This window comes from Sus scrofa, chromosome 2 (assembly GCF_054392235.1).
Source record: "Sus scrofa isolate SSC_HxYL_T2T_F1_AM1 chromosome 2, Sscrofa_HxYL_maternal_Yorkshire_Landrace_v2.0, whole genome shotgun sequence".
NCBI lineage: Eukaryota > Metazoa > Chordata > Mammalia > Artiodactyla > Suidae > Sus > Sus scrofa.
In genome coordinates, this window is record NC_139384.1 from 35,108,148 (window position 1) to 35,127,620 (window position 19,473).

Here is a 19,473-nt window from a genome sequence, read left to right on the forward strand (position 1 = left end):
GCAAAACTACAATGAAATAGATGCTTAAAATTAGATTGATGTTCATTCCATGGCTTTCCATGGAGAACAGGAATACAGCTGTGGCTCTCCATCCCACCCTACTCTAATTGCCACAGGTATCAAAGAGACCTGGCAAAAGCTTTTAAATCTGTTCAACATAGGCACGGTTGACAAATACAGAGCCTTAGGAACAGACCTGAAGACACATTTGCCAACTAAACACCAAAAATGATGCCAAGTCAGAACATTCTCTTGTATCTGTCAACTCCACAGGTGGGCAATGAACTGACTTGCTCTGCTAACACATGGAAAGTTTCCAAACCTAAGGCTTCTCTTCCAAATGAGAACCAATTAGGCTGAAAGTACTTAACCATTAAATCCCTCCTCTCAGAATGTCCACAGTCTTATAAAATTCCAACAGATAATTATAGTAGGAGTAAAAGAGATCAGACTTAATAGGGCTTATAAAACACATCTCCAACTACCCAAGACTGTGATGTTAGTGGGATTATTGAGTACTCACTGAGCAACTTTTCTCCTCTGCCTCCCCTTGGCCCCACCCACAGGGATAGTGGAGGAAGACAGATATAGAGTTCTAAGTGAAACACTGCATCATCAAGTTCAAGTTTAGGCACACAATTAGATATGTCATCCTAATAGATAAAATTCAGTTAGTCAAAATTTCATTAACTGCTTGGCTTGGGAATAAGTTTTCCTCAGATCTCATGGAGCAGATCCGTCCCATGTATTCCTGTAACCCTGCTGTCCATCTCCTGTACACATGCCCAGATATGGCATGTGGCATTAATTTTTTTTTCCAGCAGAAAGCTTGGTGGAAGGATTCTTAGAAATATGTAACACATGATAGGCACCCTCCTGGGATTTTCTAGGAAAGAAGTAACCTTAACAAAATTGGCAATCTTCATGCACACCTTAGTACTTTTAGGACTTCAGCTGTTCCTTCCACAGGTCCTAAAAAGTTATAAATTATTACAAAAGAAAAATGTTCATCCAGCCAAAACTCTGAACAAGGATCCAAAGACTTCTAATAAAGGGTGACAACTTCCTTCTTTATGCCCCAACTGGATCCTATATAGACATCCACCACAGCACCTATATAGCACCACATGGCAATCTTTTTTTTTTTTTTGCATTTTGCATGCACACACACACATTTGTGTACACATAGATAATTAGTGTTTCTAAAAGTGTGTGTCTATAGACCACCCACATCAGACTCATGGGACTTAGGTGGTTGATAAGATAGTTTCCTGGCACCTACTCCAGCCAGACCAGCTGAATTAGAACATCTGGGGAGTGGAAAGTGGGATTCAGTCAGACAATAAAGTCTGACAACCACTGCCTTGAACCCTAAATCTTTCAAGTGCAGGGAATATGTTTCAGCTAGAAAGGAGATATTTATGGCCAAAGTAGTGACTTTTGAGATCTATTGAGTTACCCTACCCAGAGCATAGACACTAGTCCTTTCCTCTTACAAGGACAAGCCCAGCACTGCTTGACCTGAAAAGATTTCTGCATCCTATTTGTCTTGCTAGAAATGCTGAAATATTTTGCTTTGAATATGAAGCTACTGGTGAGCAAAGAGCACAGTTCCTCACTCTCACTGTCTGGGAAAAGGTCTTTGAGCAAGAATGAAAACTGAGATAATAATAGAATTGAGTTCCTGGGTCGTTTTAAATAATTACTATCAAAACTAATTACAAAAGAATTTCCTACTATAATGTAGGCTGGAACTTCTTAAAATAGGAATAATGAATCTAGATTTACTTATTTTCAATTCATTCATTAATTAATTTACTCTTTCATTTATTCATTTTTAATTCAATAAATACTTACTGAGCACCTTCCATGTACCAGGCACTGACATAATGGCTAAAGATAATACAGACAAAGCCTCTGTCTTTGAGTGGTGTAGGTTTGGTCCATTCATTCATTCATTCATTCATTTATTCATTCATGGGTTTAACAAATTTACTAAACACACCATTTGAAAGCAACTGGGATAGATACTGTAAAGAATCTTTAGACAAATTATACATAGACCATATACTCAAGCAGCCTTCAACTCAGGTGCTGCATCAGAGATCAAAATGATTCATTCTAGTACTGGGAAAAATAAAATGAATACTAAGTATAAGAATGAGATTACTTCTGACTAAAGTTGACTGGAGAGGAAGGTTTGAGCCAACTCAGTAAACTGCAGCAAATTTTGTCATGCAGCTATGAGAACACTTATCTGCTGAAATAACAGGAAAAAAGAAAATATGCCTATCTAATATTTGAAAAAAGCTTTAACAAGATGAGTGTTTTATAGGGTAGGTTTAAGAACAGGAGAGAGTAACATCTGAACAGCTTGACAAATACCTGGCTAAGGATTTAGTCTATACTGCATCCTTACATGTGCAACTTTTTCCATTTATTCACTCAATTACTTATTCAAAATATTCATTGAGCACCTAATAGTATCAGGAGTCATACTAGGTAATACATATAAATGAGACCTGATCTACATCTCTGAAGACCTCAGCGACCAAGAGAGAAATAGTGTCATTTCTTTTCCTCTCGCCCATGGCTGAACTCACTAATTAATACAGTACTCTTTTCTGCTGAGCCTATGTACAGCCTCTGAATGGTTTAAAACATCATATTCTATGTAGGCATTTCAAAAAATCAACTTTAATGTATGAGACACGTGGAGGAGGACTGAGACTTCCCAAGCAAGGCTCCTCTCAATCAGCCAGGTCCCAGATGATCTTCCAGCCTACTATAGATATGAGCACTGATGCATGGAGCTTATCCTGGATATGCAAAATCTTTTACCAGCCCATAGATTTGTGAGAGCTAATACATGATTGCTGTTTAGAGCCCTTAGGCTTGGAGTGGTTTGTGAAATAGAACAGCAAACTGACGAAATACTTGGTATTTCACTTGGGTTCTGCCATAACGAAAACATAGTGTGTGTAAATATGGGCTTTGGGTCAGAGCAATCAATAGAAGCTGGAATAATGGTAAGGAAGCTATTAAAGGTGACTGGAAAAGAGTGATGCATTCCTATAACGGTGAAAAAATTGGTTAAAATGTCACCTGTTGTAACTAAGAAGACGGAAAGCGTGGTAATGAACTTTTGGATTTGACTGATGAGATGTCCAGGCAAAATCTTCAAGGTACTTACCAGTTCTTATTGGCTGTATTTGATAAACTGCCATGAAGGAGATGTTCTAAAGAAAAAACTAACGAGTTTATAGGCAGAACACAGAGGAAATATAGAGCATTCATGATTTTCTGGCAAGGAACATAAAACCGTTTTTCATCTTTAGTCTCTCTGGGAAGCAGAAAACTCAAGACACTGCTTGGGGACAAAAGATCAAATCACAAGTGTGGCAATAAGGCCCTCATAACAATCTGGGAAAGAATTAAGGGAGGGCCTAGTAGAACTTCTCTGATATGCTAAAAGGCTTACCAGGGTATTAAAGTTGTGGGTTTTAGCTCTTAGAGCAAAATCACATCATATTTAAAAGGAATACACAATGGTTTGTGGGGTTTTGTTTTTTGGTTTTTGTTTTGTCTTTTGTCTTTTTGACGACCATACCTGCAGCATATGGAGATTCCCAGGCTAGGGGTCTAATCAGAGCTGTAGCCGCCAGCCTACACCAGAACCATAGCAATGCCAGATTCAAGCCAAGTTTGTGACCTACACCACAGCTCACAGCAATGCTGGATCCTTAACCCACTGAGGGAGGCCAGGGATCCAACCCGCAAATCTCATGGTTCCCAGTTGGATTCATTTCTGCTGCACCACGACGGGAACTCCCACAATGTTTTTAATTCAGTTGAAATGGTAGTGTGGAAATTTAGTCAGTATGGACTAAATGAATTGAGACTATTGAAAAAGTGTCTCAAAATTATAGAAAACTTTTGTGCCCCAATTATCTATAGGCAGGAATCAGGAATACTGTTTAATACCCTCTAAAGAAGGCACCAAGGATGGTGAAAAAGAAATAACATGCTAGAGGTCTGAGCCAAGAACCATGGAAAACAATGGTCTGGGAACCATTCCAGGGGAGCAGAACTAAAGTGTAATCAAAGGATTTTCCCCATCTCCAGAGTAGGGGAAACTGGCAGAATTTTCCCAGAAAAAAGTTCAGAATTGCTATGGACCAGTGACTGCTATGTCCTTTCTATTCTTTCCCTTTCCAAATGGGAATATTTATTTAGGTTATTCCATGCTCATTTCATCATTATATGGAGGGCAGATAACTTTTTGTTCTAGTGTATAACTTTCAGGATCAAAGAGAGTTTATACGAACCTGATGTAGATCAAAATACCCTAAACTGCAAGCATAAGGCCATGACTTGAGACTTAGGAGCGTGCTAGAAAGGGAGTGAACCTATTTTGCATGTGATATCATGTTAGGATTGTGTCCAGAAAGCAAACAGTGGTAGACTGTTTGAATTAGAGGCCTTAGGTTTCCATGTCTTCCCATATCCATGTTTTTTGATTATGGTTTCTCACTCTAACCCTGGGCTTGACCATGTGACTTGTTTAGACCAATGGAAAAATCTGACACCAGCAGAGACCTGAAATTTTGTGCATCTCTTTTGATTCCTGACACTGCCATTAGAACATACATCTGGGTTAGCCTCCTGGAGGTATTGAGAGACACATAGAAAAGAGCCCAGTTGTTCTAGTTGAACCTATAGTAGATTGGACAATCCAGTTGACTTGCCAGCTGAAAGCCTAGCCAAAATGAGCTGAACCTCGCTAAGATCATCAAAACAATTAAGCTGACTTGTAGACACATGAGAAATAATGGGCACTAAGTTTAGGGGGGTATGTTAAACAGAAAAAGCAAACTGATTGAGACAGCATGTAAGATGGAATCATTTGCCATTTTAGTACTAAAAGTTCCCTTTGAAGAAGTTTAATTAAAATAAATTTGAAGGAAATTCTCTAGTTAACAGATTCATCTTGTAATGATACCATAAAATCTCAGCCAGATAAATACCTCTAAATTTACACACAGATTAAAAAGAATAGCAGAGAGACTACTACCTATATAAGACTTCGACAAGTCAGTGTCTGAATCACTGAAAATAGCCATGGTCAGAGATTATTCAGTCACAGCATGGCCCAGCCTCTTCACTGCAGGATGATTCCCAAAGAGACCATCCATTTCTCAGAAATAATTCTAGTTTAATTATATTTGGTAATTAGATACCTCTTTAATGAAAATCACACTTAGGATGAATATGGGATTCTTAGGAGGATTAGAGAAGAAAGGCTTGATCTATGAGACATAATCAGAGGAGAAACCAACTAGTCTTATGGGGAAGTATCAAAAATGAGGCATCAAAGATGATCACAACTTAGTCATTAATCTGTTTAAAAACCTTCAATGGATCTCTGGGAATTTATGTGATAACCCTCTAAAGTCTAGGCTCCATGATGGACTGGGTCATTAAAAGTCATCATCAATATCCTCATGAAAGCTAGTATTTATTGACTGTTTATGCTCGTTATATGTCAGGCAGTGTTCTCAGAACTTTATCTTCATTAATTGGCTTGTTTACTCTTTACAACAACCCTGAAAAATAGGAACTGATGTTACTTCCATTTTATAGATGAGGAACTAAAGTCTTGGGAGCTTAGTGTGACCTTTCCCAAGGTCAGCCAACCAGGACACAGTAGAGTTAGGATTTGAACAGAGTCTTGGACTTCAAGGCACAAAATATTCTTTTTTGTTTTGTTTTGTTTTTGTTTTTGCTTTTGTTTTTTTTAGGGCTGCACCCAAGGCATATGAAAGCTCCCAGGATAGGGGTCGAATTGGAGCTACAGCTGCTGGCCCACACCATATCCACAGCAACGTGGGATCCAAGCCATGTCTGCATCCTACACCACAGCTCAGGGTAACTCCAGATCCTTTAACCCACTGAGTGGGGTCAGGGATCAAACCCACATCCTCACAGATATTTGTCGGGTTCATTTCCACTGAACCACAGTGGGAACTCCTATTTTGCCTTTCTTGTTAGGACATTTTATAACTCCCCAATGCCAAGTCAGATTTGGCAAATGGTAGGTACAATATATATTTTTTGAATGAATGAATGAAAATATGAATAAATAAAAAATAAGTGAACCAGTAAGCAAGAAAAGATAGTACCAATTACAGAGACAAAAAAAAAAAAAAAGAGAAGGATCTTAAGGAAGGGATGTTATGCTAATAAGAAAATAATTTCTCCATGTGTTCAGGAAGAAATTAACAGGATAACATGTGAGAAAGAAATTAAATGAATGTCAGTTTTTAACATGTTCTATTCACTATGCTGGACTTTTCATATGCATTCCATAATTTAATCCTCACAGCAACAGTGTGAGATGGATATTATTCCCTCAATTTTACACGTGAGGGTCATCCAGATTAAAGATTGTTCAGTTAGAAAAATGTGGAGGGGCTCAAGTTTAGATATAACACTCAGATCCTTTCTTACTTTCTTATACCATGCAAACAGAACTGGCAGGTAACTGAAAGAGAGAACATCTCCCCTTTGTCTTCAATGGACAAGGTTAAAGAAGAAACACTGTTCTCCTATCCAATACATTTCTAAGGAGAGAAAAGAATAGTAAACATGAATGACCATTTCCAGTCAGTTGAATAACTATATCAGTAATAATTTGTCCTAATACTTAATTCCTTAAAAAGAAAGAAATACAACCAACTTTGGTCAAACGACCATAATACCATGAAGACAATATAACAGAGAAATAAAAGAGCAGTGAGCTGTTTTTCCTTTCTAGCTCAGTGTCATTATTCTTTTGCATCTTTATTGCTATCCAAACCATTTATTTTACCCATATCAGACTATATGGTTTGACTAAGAATTTGGTCATCCCAATTATAAACCCTTAGCTGGCACAAAAGGGTATCTCCATGAGATGGATGACAAGTCACATAAGGTTTTGGAGTGGAAAGTTGGAGTTTTTCCTGCACCAATAGTTACATATTCTGGTGTTAATGGAAGGATTTCTTCATTTCTAATAAGGGCTGGGAGAGAGTCAAGAATCCTATGATGAGCACCCTGTGGAGACACAGTTTGCTTGTTGTCCAATAAGCTGTTAGTCAGTCTGACTCCTTTTTAGAGCGTCAGTATAGATTTCACTGAACATAAGCATCCTCATTCCCCTGTTTAAAGTATTTTTTATAAGCAGACAACTTCCACCAATGTTCCCAGGCACTTCTGACTTTTGGTCTTCTTTAATTTTCATTTAAGGACATGCAATATATCGTCTAAGACAGCATAGCTTTTTGATGGTAAGGACCCTCTAAACAGGAGTTTAGGTGGTGGCAATATAAAACTGAGAAGAGAGGCTTAGTTTGAGGGATTTATTATATAAAATAGGATAAATCAAACAATAGTAGGCAGATTCAGCTAGACTTCTGACAGTCTAGCAGAGGTGGAAACCATGCAGGGAAGAGGTAGAAGTCCAGGCAGGCAGGTGTGTTGCAGAGGAACAAAGGTCAGGCATGTAGAATACGGTGGTGAGCATTTCAGACAAAGATAATATAAATAGGTCATCAGACGGTGACCTCATGAACAAGGAGGACTTAGGCTTGCTAAGGAGATAATGCCAGATCAGAAGGGAAATTGAGGTCTTGAGGCCCTCAGTCAAATTGAAGGAAAGATGTCTCCCAGAGTCTCTGCTCACACTCAACTTGCCTCAGAGAGTCGTCTATGTGGTTTGAAAGGATTAAGCTAGTCCCTATAGTGACATGTAGATTATGCAATTCTGTATTCCACCACAGGCTCAAGCCCAGAGCCCTGAGCATGTAGAACACTTGATTATAACCATATCTAACTAAGTGTATTCTATGTGCTAGACACTAGTTTTGGTGCTTGACATGGGTTATCTCATGCAACTATATCCTAAGAAGTATATACCATTATTTCTATTTAAAAGACAAGGGATCCAAGGCCTTGTAGGTAAAGTACATTGTTCAAAGCTATGAATTTAATAAATGATGATGCCGTAATACAGATACAAATACCTTAACAACAAAACCCAATATTTAAACTAGATTGCCAATCTTGGTCATACATTTTTGTACAACTATTTGCTAAATTCTTGTTATATGGTAAACTCTATGCCAGATATTATAGGTACCATCTATGCCCTTATGTAGCTTAGATTATAGTGAGAAGATAGATGCATTAAAGATAGAACAATTAAGCCTGGGCTCTGATGGGAGACTAGAGAGTGCTATGAGAGCACAATGTCAGGACCGACACTCCCTTAAAGTGAGACCTCCTGAGGAAAGTGATGGAACATTAATTGCCATGAAAGCAAAGGATGGAGAGTAAAGGGGAGAAAACAACTTTCTTAAAGTTGCAGAGGCGAGAAAACCATGATTTCTTTCAAGTTACTGAAAGATGCTTGTAGATAGGAGTATAGGAAGGTAGGAGGAAGAGATGGAGATGTTACCAGAGAAGTGGGCAGAATCCCATCATGCAGGACCAGGGAGGACACATCTAGGAGTCTAGACTTTACCCTGATGAAAAAGCCAGGAATGGATTTAAGAGTCACATGACCAGATGTGCACTGGAAAAACATTCTGGCTTCAGTGTGGGAAGAATGGATGGATGGATGGATGGATGAACAGAAAATCAATTCTGTGAGAAGATAGTACTTTATATTCTATGAAACAGGTCCAAGTAGGTTTAATTTCTCCTGCAGCTTATCTGCCCATTAGTCTTCTATTAAGGGCCTAGAGCTCAGAAGATAGCCCCAGAGGCTGAGTTCACCATCAGTAATGCACTCATATGGAAACAATGAATGGTTTACATTTACCAGTTGTTTCCATTCATGCTCTATATGGCCCCTCATGCTCCCACCCCAGCTAGGTGGCCTCCATTGGTTTCTGAGTCTCCATGCCCAGGTTTTATAGCTCTGACAAGTCATCTATAACCCTCCGATGCTATTACAGAGAACACATATGTTTTCTGCTCTCTCTGTGCCCCTGAAGTAGACCCACAGACTGTGGCTCAACACAGAGGAAAAGGAGCACAGGAGGGGTCTGGAATGTTCAGTGCAATCCCAACTATGTAAAAGGTCTCAGCCTTATGTGATAAATCATCATACCTTACACATCTGTCAGCGGAAGAATTGAAAGGTGCACATCTCTTCCTCTCTGTGTGGCTAAATGGTTTTCTCCCAGGACTAAACAAACCCATTTGAGGCACAGGTTGGCAGGGGTCAATTCCTTCACCATCACACATGTTTTAACAATCCCGGTACTCTAGAATACAGAGTTTTGTGACTACCAACAAAGAGAGAGCTTTGAAGAGCCTTTTGGATGGAACTATGTCTACAGAATCCTAATTGTTGCATTGACTTTATGCTCCTCTTTGTGTTCCTACCACCTTCTTTGTCATAATTATTTACTTTCTCTACACTTTTACCCAATCTTATCATCTATGCAGAGAACCAAGTAGGAGAGAGGGGCCTGTAGTAGTCACTCACCTTAGGTACTTGTAGACAAAGCAAGATGTGACGATTTTAGGTCTTTTTCACAAGACCATGCATCCTAGAGAAAGAAAGGGCAAATGTTTAGAAGGAATAAAACAAACAATAGGTTAGACATTTTTTATTTCTCTGTAAGACTAAGTTAAGACATCTTTGCTTATTAGCAAGGTTAGTTTAAGACATTATGACTACAAAATCATTCAATATTAGGAAATGAAAGGTCAAATGCCAGTGGGGAGAATATTCTGAACAGTATAAGGGCTCTAAAAATGCAAGCCTACCCAGTATATGGGTATGTTTCTCACGGACCCCATATAGCTAGGACACCTGTAGTCAATATTCTATCATTCATGTTCAAAATAGACATGATTTTTTTAAAAAAACAACTTCACTCAGTTTCCTGAGATAGAGAAAGGAAAGGGAGAGAGGGAGGGAGGGAGAAAGAAAGAGAGACAGAAGGAAAGAAAAAAGAAAGAAAAGGGAGAAAAATAAAGAAAGAAGGGGAGAAAGAGAGAAGGAAGGAGGGAGGGAGGGAAAGAGGGAAGAGAGGGAAGAAGAGAGGGAGGGTAAGGGAGAGAAAGGCCACTGATCAGGCTAAGGTGATATAATAAGCTCATGCACTTTATTCACATAGGAATGTTCCTGAGTCCACATTTGGAGTCAATTTTCTTATATTTTAGGCAAAACTTTAATGAGCATGATCATCTAGTTTCCCAGTTCAAGGTATCCTGGAGGCATCAGGTCACCAGGGAGATACACTGGCAGCATCAAAAAGTGACAGCTGGCAATCCAAGAGTTGATGAAGAAGACAGAAAAACTCTGAAAAGTTGACACTAGAACTCCAACACAGAGCCCTGCATGCAACAGGCTCTATTACAGCCCTCTAGAATAATTTATGACTGAGTCATCAAGATGAGATCAAATTAGAATGTTCTAGTTAATAAAGCAGGGAAATATATATACCTTTTCAAAGATGTTCACCAAAAATAGTTTAAATGAACCTATTTTTATACATATGAACTTTGTAACCAGAACAACTCATTTCCTTAATGTTCTAGATGGATAGTTAACATTTTATTTTGCATTGGTTCTGTCCTAATCTTAATCTCAAGATGCCAGCCCCTCCTGCCCCTCACTGACCAGGAAGCCACACTCAGGAAACACAATGTCACTATGTTAATACTACCCTAAGCTTGACAAAATTAGGTGGATAAATTTACTACCACTTCCCCAAGGTGAAATCACACATTGATAATCCAGGCCTTATATATTGCCTGCTACTAATCATATGCAATGAATCTTTGTGTGTGTGTTGACCAAATTTAAATCCAATTTTAGCAGATCTCTTAAGACATCCTTCTCATCTAACATTCTGAGCTTCTTGTGACTCAATTTAATTTTGAATCCCTTGAAGTCAGAACCTCAATAAATCAAATCATTGTTACCCAATAGAGCTGAAGTCTCAAACCTAGAAGAGAAAGAGAATAGATTGGCAGGGACTTCAAAGATGGAACAAGAACCTACATAGGTGATATTTGGTGTGATTCTTTTCGCAAATGTTAATAGAGGAAAAATCAGGGTCCACTAAGCCAGATCAAACTTGAGATAAGGATTCTGCTGTACAAATGGTCAAGGTTTGTAGACATCATCAATACTTGAAGGGTGAAAAGGAATAAAAGAAGGTAAAGGATAAATGTTCAAACACTAGGAACCACCATTCACTTGGGATAGCATGCCAAATGTCTTAGCATAGTGACAAGGATGAAAAAAAAACCCCACAGAGAAAAGCTTTGCAAAAAGCTTTATAAAAAGTCACTGTCAGTGGTACAGGTTGGAAAAGGGGGGCATATCAGTCAGGATAATGCTAGAGTGATGAACAACCCCCAAAATTCAAAGTTTAAAGCAACAAAGCTCTCTCTCTTTCTCATGCCACATGTCCATGGTGGGTCAGCTGGGACTCTGCTCTATGTTGCCTGCCTTCTGCATTCCAGGATGTAAGTGAGCAGAACAGCTATTAGCTGGTCATTGCAATTCATAGTGACAGAAGGAAGGAGAGGAAGTAACACAGATGCTCCTGGAACCTCTGCCTGGATGACTTTTAAGGGAGTAAGAAGTATGACCCTCCTGTAAAGAGGGGCATCAAATACTGGTATGCTGGAATGTAGTCACTACAGGCAGTAGGGTGAAAATGCCCAGCTGTCCACCAGAGATCAGGGTTCTTCAAACTTCAGCATACATAGGAATTCTGTGGAGCATTTATTAAAATGCAGCTTTCTGGGCCCCGCCTAGTCATCCTAATTCAATAATCCTGGATGGAGCCCAATAACATGCATTTGTTTACATATATACTTCGTTTTGTGCTTTGCTTGGCTGTACTTTACAGGTATGACTTTATTACAAATTGAAGGTTTGTGGCAACCCTGCCTCAGTAAACTTTATTGGGATCATTTTTCTGACAGCATTTGCTCAATTCATGTCTCTTTGTCACATTTTGGTAACTCTTGCGATATTTCAAACTTTCTCCCTATTATTATATTTGTTATGGTAATCTGTGATCATTGATCTTCGATGTTCCTGATGCAAAAAGATTATGCCTCCCTGAAGGCTCAGATGATAGATAATTGGCATCCTTTAGCGGTAAAGTATTTTTAAATAAAAAAAAAAAAAGAATATGCATTTCTAACAAGCTCCTATCTAGATGATACTGACATTGCTAGTCCATAGACCACACTTTGAGTAGGATTGATATAGAGCTATTGCTGGGAAGCAGCTGTCCAAACAGGCATTATATGTCCCAGCTTCACCTTTCCATATAGATGGGGCCAAATGACTAGTTCTCACCAAGGGAATATGAGCAAAAGGGATGTGAGTTGCTTCTTGAATTAAAGTGGTTAAAAAGCAAGTGCCTTTTCCTCTCACTTCCTTCTCCAATATTCTTTCTACATGTTGATGCCTGAGGCAACATTATAGCTCATATTTGAAGTTAAAGCCTTCAGCAGCCTGAACCACCTTCCCCTTACTGACAAGAAGCACCTGCATCAGATTACTATGGAAAAAGAATAAGTTTCCATCATGTTAAACAACAAAATATGGAGGCTTGTTTTTTTAATAGCAGGTGGTATTACCTTAACTAACATTGAAGAGAATGGGAAAGAGGTCAAGAAGTTCTTGACCCTTAATTCAATATGTATCATTTTTCTCTCCTTCAGTTACATGAGAAACCTCTCTTGTCTTAACCTCTACAAATATCACCTACTTTGATCCCCCTTTATCATGTATTTTTTCTTCTCTAACTCACTGTGGTAACAGATAATATCAAGTGAATTAGGATTGTGGGGTGGAAGAACTCAGAATCATTTAAATTCCTGCCTAAGGTATTAGCTATAATTCAATTATTTATAGTTCATTCAGTTAATAAAACCTCCCTCAGTGCCTACTTACATATGTCTAAGACAATCGTCCCTCCAAAAATAGCATGAGCTTCATCCCTGGCCCCTTCCATAACTATGGTAGATATTGAAAATTAAAAGAAGTGATTTTTTCTCACTGAGTTCAGAGAAAGCCTCAGAAGCCTTTACAGCAGGGTGCTACAAAGAGCCACTACCAATAAATCCATAATGGTGGTTTTACCACGAAGGAGGGAAAAAAAGCAATATGTATCCAGGTCATTTCTATTTGTATCATTTGTATCAATAAATGGATTTTTCCAAAGATGTTGCAAAAGGTTTGATCTCCTGTGGTCACTCATTTCAATCTACTTAGGTTTCCCCCCACCACCACCACCCCGTAATGGAAGCTGTAAAGACCAAACTACACTTGCAGCTAAGTTTCCACACGGCTTTAGGTTCCACTAAGCATAAAACTTGAAATGCAGAAATCAGCACGGTGAAATGGCAGCCTTATTTGAGAGATTGGACCTTCTGGCAAAAACAGCAGCAGGAGTGTTTGGTTCTCCTGAGGCAGCTCTGAAGTAGGTTCTACATGCCAGGATCTGGCATTAAAAGTTCAGAATAGCAGGTGTCTGTGGCAGTCTGGTTTCTCTTAACAAGTCCCTGAGGTGGCTGGGCAACACATCAGACTACATTGTACCTAAATGAGCAGGACCTATGCTTGCTTCCCCCACTTAGGTCCAGGCAAAAGCAGCTCCTGTGCTGGAATCAACACTTTAGAGGCTCTTTCTCTGTTCTCCTCTGGCCACTCTCCCCAAATCCACTGGATGAGAAGTATACTGGGCCAAAAGGACATATATAACTAGAACTTAAACCCCAGCCTGTGCCCTAGGAACATGGACACAGATTTCTTACCCGAATAGCCCTAATCTTTCTTCTGGGGTCTGTGTGGGCCTCTTACCTGGGGCCATTCTCCTAGGAGTGGACCACCCTACGACACCTTTAGGTCTGTGGATGGCCACAGGGAAGCTTGTTGCAAGGGGTATAAATAGAGTGTGGACATGTGAACTGTAGTGTCCACACACACACACACACACACACACACATACACACACACACACAGATGAGGGTTTCTTGCAGCCCAAATTGAGGCCAGAAATGGGAAGAGAAGGACGGGGAACCTGGTTTGGGAGCTGGGGTCATGCTTTCCCCATGTCCCTATGCTTAGGTGAATAACACAAATGAGTCTGAGAATTCTAGTCAATCTTGACCTACCAGGTCACTTTGAAGGTAAATTTCTCAAGGTGGGAACATAGCACATAGTTTATTTATCAGTTTGAAGCTTATTTTAAGTACTTAGACATGTTATGTCAATATCTGCTTGTACGCTTGCCCCAGATCCCACACATGTTAAGGACTACTTAGGTCTCTAGCCTCTGATACATTCTAAGGTATTTCATGCTCTGTAAGAAACCTTTTTGCCTAAACTACTCAGAGTATATTCTCTAAAACCAGGAACCCTCGTTCCCAAACTTACCTAGATGTTTGGAAAGGGGTTGTTGTAGTTTCCTTTTTTTGGTAGATAAGTCTACAAGAGGTCCAAGAATATGGTTTTCTTCCTGTATATACTTGCTGTGACTCTTCCTGATCCCAAGGCTCTGGACTACAGTAGAAACATTATTCAAGGTTGAACGAGAGCCTCAGCTGGAGATTCAGCTCTAACACTTATCAGGTGTGCCCTTTGAACAAGCCATTTTTAATCTCTCTGAACCCTAATTTCTCACCCGTGAATTGAATGAGATAGTGTGTGTACATACACTTTATTGAACAGCACTATGCAGATGTAACTGTCATTTCTAATGCTGGAACTAAAAGAAGAGAGTTAACAACAGCCTACTCCAAAGATATATTCCCGATGGTGTATTCTCAGATGCCCTTTCTTTTGTTTACTTCAAAAATCTCTGCTCCAATCCCATCCCTCTGGAAAACCAATTCCACTGTCCTAACTTATGACTCCATTAGGAAATATTTCTAGAAAGTCATTCACATGTTTCCATTTGCCAATTCCATTTTGGTACTTCAAGTTCTAACTCCTTATGCTGCAGGAAACCATTTTCTTCCTTGCTTGCTATTTAAACTCTTCAATACTTGTCAAGCATTATTATGTCATACTTACCCTACTCAGGGATTTAATCACACACTCCATCCACTTCAAGACATATTCATTTTCTGGAGTATCCAGTGACATGGTCTGCAATAGCAGAGATAAGGGTTCAAGCATTTAAGTTCCTCTTGGGTTTTCTTGATTTTCTGAATCTTAAGGAATCTTTTGGAGTTAGTCCTAAAGCAATGCACGTTTAAATAGCTTTCACAACATGATGCATTTCCTTTTCATTATGTTTTTCAGATTAAGAAACTACTATAATAATAGCCTATGCTAGAAGGAAGATAAGATTTTTTGTGGCTCATAAACTTGGAAAAGGGGAGCATACCAAAAGTCATTTTATTGGCATATTTCAATTAAATACCTAAAAATTCATGAAGAGATGAGCAAGAACTACATTAGGTAATTTCTTTTTTTTTTTTTTTTTCACCATTTCTTGGGCCGCTCCTGTGGCATATGGAGGTTCCCAGGCTAGGGGTCGAATCGGAGCTGTACCTGCAGGCCTACGCCAGAGCCACAGCAATGTGGGATCTGAGCCGCGTCTGCAACCTACACCATAGCTCACAGCAATGACGGATCATTAACCCACTGAGCAAGGGCAGGGACCAAACCCGCAACCTCATGGTTCCTAGTCGGATTCGTTAACCACTGCACCACGATGGGAACTCCGTAATTTCTATTTTAAAAAGATTTTTCTAGTTTCCAGTGGTCAGTCATGTAAAGTTCCCCTCACCAAAAAATAAATGATTGGAATTGTGGAACTGTTGAGACATGACATCAAACAGTTGAAACTGCATACAAACTTTAAGGAAGTGTTTTACATCTTGGAAACAATAGCTCTAACTGAAGGTTCTGTGGCTGGGAGCTTGGGCACATTGGTTCCATTCTTTCTTCAGCTCAGCTTTTTATTAGAGGGAGATACTGAGCCCTGCAGTCTGTATCCTATATCATCTATCTTCTGGCTGAGTTTTGACAAAGGAAGATTTGACAGTAGAAGGAGACTGAATGGGGTGGGAGAGAAAAGCCAGGGCATTTTTCCTCCTGCCTCTCTACCTGAGGAAGTACTTCAGCAGTGGCCTCTCCTCTGGCTCCAACTTCTTGGTTCCATTGCTTGATAAGTTTGTTTAGTTCCACCTTCCATCTGATGACCCTCTAGGCAATAATACTGCTACGTGTTTCATCTTTCCAGCCTACAGGTGGTAGTGGTCTTCTGCTGTTTAACTTTGGATTACATTTCCACCCCATCTATGGTTCTTAGAAATTCATCACCTGTGTAATAATTTCCCCGAATTAACTTCATCTGTTGAAAAAAAAAAGTGTTTTCTGCTTTCCTGTTTAGACTTTGATTGATAACTTAATGCACTGAATTTTGAAACAATGCACATAATTATTAGTGCACCAATATGAATATTATGAACTTGGTTACAAGAAGTCACCTCATACACTTCTCAGGACCTTACATAAACTGAACTACAAATTATGGAAAATCTCTCCCAGCAAGAGACAAATGGAATTAGAGGCATCAATGGAACCTAGAGATTTGACATAGACACTTTTTTTTTTTTCCTCCAGGTGAAATAATATCTAGGTGAGTAGGAAATGCAACAAGAGTTACTGACCTATTTAAAATTCTGACTTTGGGCCAAAAGGTTTATTGTCTAGTATGGACAGCATTAAGATGTTCATTACAACAGTTCAGAGTAACCCTGAAAACACTATCTGCCTTGTTAACAAAATAAATGCCAAATACAATATAAACCAATATCATGGAAACATTTGCTTTTATGTATTCATTGAGTATCTACTATGTGCCAGTCACTCTTCTAGGTCCTATAAATGTATCCTTGAATAAAGAAAAGCTCCACCTGTGTGGAGCTTATGGTCTAGAGGAGTGGGAGGGAGTGTTTGGATAAATATCAACAGTTGAAAAATCCCATAAAGAACCCAGCCAATCTACACTCAATTTTTTTTCTAAGTAGTTTTTCATCTTGAACCCTAAAAGGAAAAAGAATATGGTCTTCTTCTTCTTCTTTTTTATTTTCCTTCTCTTTTTAGGGCTGTACCCATGGCATATGGAAATTCCTGGGCTAGGGGTCTAATTGGAGCTGCAGCAGCCAGTCTACACCACAGCCACAGCAATGCAGGATCCAAGCCACATCTGCAACCAACACCACAGCTCACGTCAATACCCGATCCTTCATCCACTGAGCAAGGCCAGGGATCAAACCTGTGTCCGCATGGATGCTAGACAGATTCGTTTCTCCTGAGCCATGATGGAAACTCCCAAATATGGTCTTCTTACTTTCGAAAATATAGTGGTACATATACACATTGTGGTGGATGCAATGATTGGCCAATGGAGAACTGCTGTATAGTACAGGGAACTCTACCAATATTCTGTGATAATCTGTATGGTAAAAGAATTGAAAAAAGAAAAAAGTGTATATGTATAACTGAATCACTTTGTTGTACAGCAGAAGTTATCACAACATTGTAAATCAACTACAATAGAACTTAAAAAAATAAAATAGAGTAGTACATAAAGCATAAAGGTACTGGATTTGAAGTTAGGTAAATTTTGACTTGAATTCATTCTCTTTACTTTCCTGATTGGTTAAATCATCATGTTTATTTCCCTCATATAGGCTCCCTGAAGTAATTTAAAAAATAGGCAATTATGTTGAAAATAGATATATATAAGTTTGGAAAACTGAAATAAATGAATAGTTCTGCTTCATTTTCATTTGATTTTTGATTTTCAGCAATGGACCATGATGTACTTGCAGATTCATTGCTGTTGTTGCTGTTTTTAACGAAATTTGGGAAATTTTAGATCATTAATTTTTTAGATATATTTTTCTGCCTTATTCAATCTCTCCGCTTCTTTTTATTTATTTATTTATTTTTTGTCTTTTTGTCTTTTTGCCTTTTCTAGGGCCACTCCCACAGCATATGGAGGTACCCAGGCTAGGGGTCTAATTGGAGCTGTAGCTGCTGGCCTACGCCAGAGCCACAGCAACACGGGATCAGAGCTGCATCTGTGACCTACACCACAGCTCATGGCAATGCCGGATCCTTAACCCACTGAGCAAGGGCAGGGACCAAACCCGCAACCTCATGGTTCCTAGTCGGATTCGTTAACCACTGAGCCGCGACAGGAACTCGCAATCTCTCCACTTCTTCAATTCCAATTCCACTTTCATTAGACTAATTTGTATGGTCCCATGAGTCACTAAGAAAATACCATTTTTTCCAAATCTTTTTTGTCTCTGTTCTTCAGATTAGATAATTTCTATTTTTCTATCTTCAAGTTCACTGACTTTTTTTTTTCAGTATCCAATCTGCTATTAATACAATCTAATCAACTTTTAAATCTCAGTAAACATAATTGTTAGCTCTAGAGTTCCATTTGGTTGTCATAGTTTCCATTTTCTAATGAGATTTATCCACTGTATGTTTTCTATGTACATCTTTTCTTTTAAATTATTAAATATATTTATAATAGCTAATTTAAAACCATTATCTGCTAATTCCAATATCTGAGTCATCTGGGATCTGTTTCTTTTGGTTGCTTTATTTTCGTGATTATTGGTTACATTTTCCTATTTCTTCATATATCTAGTATTTTTTATTTTATGAAAGACTTTTAAAGTAATACAGTAGAGTGAATCTGATGATATCATTTTCCTTAAAAAGCTATTAAGTTTTATACTGGTAGGCAGTAGAATTTCTTCTTTATTTAAAAGATCCTGCTTTTGTGATCTCACAAACTACTTCCTATTCCTTTAAATACACCTGACCAACTCTTTCTACCATAAAAACTATCATGACTATAGTCAAGGGAATAAAGCAGTACAAATGCTCAGCAATTCACAAGTCTTGAGAATTAGAATTTGTAATTCTTTTCATCCCTGTATTTCAAGAGTGCTTCTATGCAGAGAACCCTCTATATAGACTTGCATATATATTATTTTGTATTTTTTATAAAAATCACATTCCATAGGAAAGTAATATAAATCTTTTTGAAGTGTAAATAATCTTTCCAAAATCAGTTTGTAAAAACATCTTATGGAGTTCCCGTCGTGACCCAGTGGTTAACGAATCTGACTAGGAACCATGAGGTTGCAGGTTCGATCCCTGGTCTTGATCAGTGGGTTAAGGATCCTGCCTTGCCATGAGCTGTGGCGTAGGTCACAGACGCAGCTCGGATCTGGCATTGCTGTGGCTCTGGCGTAGGCCGATGGCTATAGCTCCAATTAGACCCCTAGCCTGGGAACCTCCATATGCTGCAGGTGTGGCTCTAAAAAGATAAAAGACAAAAAAAAAAAAAAAAAAAAAAAAGTAAAACATCTTAGTTTTAAAAGGTTAGTCTGTAAAAC

At 38.8% G+C, this 19,473-nt stretch overlaps 1 protein-coding gene across 6 annotated transcripts in view; it reads right to left on the reverse strand.

Annotated features, from left to right (window-relative positions):
• Positions 1–19,473, reverse strand: part of METTL15 (methyltransferase like 15) — a 382,010-nt gene that overhangs the window by 101,546 nt on the left and 260,991 nt on the right. For 3 of the 6 annotated variants that reach the window (XR_014837123.1, XR_014837125.1, XR_014837120.1), the window contains exons 8-9: positions 15,107–15,181; positions 9,539–9,602 (exon numbers count right to left, since the gene is read on the reverse strand). The gene's annotated coding sequence lies outside the window, so the exon portion shown is untranslated. Of the gene's footprint in view, positions 1–9,538; positions 9,603–14,467; positions 14,594–15,106; positions 15,182–16,147; positions 17,502–19,473 lie in introns of all 6 variants that reach the window. The other 3 variants (XR_014837122.1, XR_014837121.1, XR_014837124.1) reach the window with 3 other exon arrangements.